The following is a 2,287-nucleotide window of genomic DNA, read 5'->3' on the forward strand; positions in this document are numbered from 1 at the left end:
AGAAAGCTCACTTTACAGATGAGACAATGGACTGAAGTAGCAAGTGGCAGATCCTGGATTCAGACCAAGCTCTTCTGAATCCTTATGCAAAACTTCTACTTTTAGGAATAAGGTTTTAGATATATTTCTCTAAGTTATGCAGATTGTCCGGATGTTGACACCTTTCATTATATAATATCAACAAATATCTTTTGCTAATATCATGATGATCTCATCAGAAAAGTCTTTAAATATTGGGACGTTATCAAGCTTGAAAGCTCAAATTTTGTCATTGGTAACAAATACTATCTGTTGTTTTCCTTGAAGAGACAGCCTCATTTCATTCATTTTTGAGAAAATGTTGGCCCAACATTTCAGTCTCAATAACAATAGTTTGGCTGTCAATTATTATTTCAAATAAAAATGGTGTCCCATGGGAAAAGCAACTAGTTCACTTCTCAATTTAAATAATTACACAGTACTTTTTTTCTTGAGACTGACACCATCCTCTCTCGGCACACAGTAGAAGTGCCTGAGCTATCGTTATTTTATCATGCTGAATATACATGTATATGTACCAAAAGGTCAAGATTTAATAAAATTAAAAAAATTTTTAACTGCTTCACCATGGATATTCCTAAATGAAATTGGTATTTAAAAAATTTGTGTCAGTAAAGAACACAAACACTCTACAGTTTGGTGCCACTGCCTTGATTAAGGTGCAATTTTACTTACCATTGTTTTTATACCATTACTGCAAATGTCAACTGAAAAAGGTAAAAAACTTATTCATATTATTATGAAAGTNTTCCAGGATGGCAGAGTAAGGATTCCCCAAAGTCCACTCCTTCATAAAAGTGATGATAACACTGGCAAAGATTGTCAAAATCAACTTTTCCAGAACTATGAAAATTAATCAAAGCCTTGCAATAATCTAAGAAGTGTTTATTTACAAAAACAGCTGAATCTTGGTAAGAACAGTCAGCTTTGTTGTGTTTTAAATTGTCCTATTACCGTCTCATCCCATGCCCCTGCTCCAAATTCTATGGCGTTCTTGAAAGCCAGCAGTCTCACAACCACAGCAGCTATGAAAATCAGCAGCCTAGAAACCACCAAAGCAGGTGGAATGGGTTTGGAGTTTTCAAACTAAATATTCACACGCAGAAAAGTAAAGTTGGACCCTTACCTCACTTCGTACACAATTAATTGAAAATACGTTATGGGCCTAAATGGAAGAGATGAAACTATAAAACTCTTTGAAGAAAATATAGGTGTAAACTTTTATAATCTTGGGTTAGACAATAGTTTCTAAAGTGCAGTTGACAAAAGAAAGCTAAATAAATCGGACTTCATCAAAATCAAAAATATCATGCTTCAAAGAACACCACCAAGAAAGTGAAAGGACAACTTTTGGAATGGAAAAAATATTGTCAAACCATATATCTAGTAAGGGATCAACATCAGAATCTATAACAAATGCTTACAACTCAACAACAAAAACACAAATAACGCAATTAAAAAATGACAAAAGATTTGAATAGATATTTCTTCAAAGAAGACATACAAGTGGCCAAAAGTACATGAAAAGATGCTCAACATCATTATTCATTAGGGAAATGAAAATCAAAATTGCAATGAGATACCACTTTATATTGACTAGGATGGCTAGAATAAAATAATAATAATAAAAAAACAGATGACAGCAGTATTGGGAAGGATGCAAAGAAACTGTAATCCTCATACTTTGCTGGTGTAGCCACTTTGGAAAACACTTTGTTCCTCAAAATGTCAAACATAGAGTTATTATGCGGCCCAGCAATTCCAGTTAAGGTATATGCTCAAGAGAAATGAAAATATATGTTTACACCAAAACTGTACCCAAAGATGCATAACAGCATTATTCATAATAGCCCCAAAGTGAAAACAATCCAAATTTTCATCAACTGGTGAATAGATAAAAATGTTATTTAACCATACAATAGAGTACTATTTGGCAATACGAGGAATGAAGTATTGATACATCCTATGACACAGATTACCCTTGAAAACATGACACTAAGTGAAAGGAGCCGGTACCAAAGACAACATATTATGATTCCATCTATACAAAATGTTCTGAATAGCCAAATCCATGCAGCCAGAAAGGAGATTAGTGCTTGTCAGAGCTTGGGAGAGGGGAATGGAGAGAACTGCTAACGAATATGGGGTTTCTTTTTGGGGTAATGAAAATTAGTGGTGTGGGCCGAGCCCGTGGCGCACTCAGGAGGGTGCGGCGCTAGGCGCGCGGCAGCGCTCCCGCCGCGGGTTC

This window comes from Galeopterus variegatus, unplaced genomic scaffold, assembly GCF_000696425.1.
Source record: "Galeopterus variegatus unplaced genomic scaffold, G_variegatus-3.0.2 Scaffold1124, whole genome shotgun sequence".
Lineage (NCBI taxonomy): Eukaryota > Metazoa > Chordata > Mammalia > Dermoptera > Cynocephalidae > Galeopterus > Galeopterus variegatus.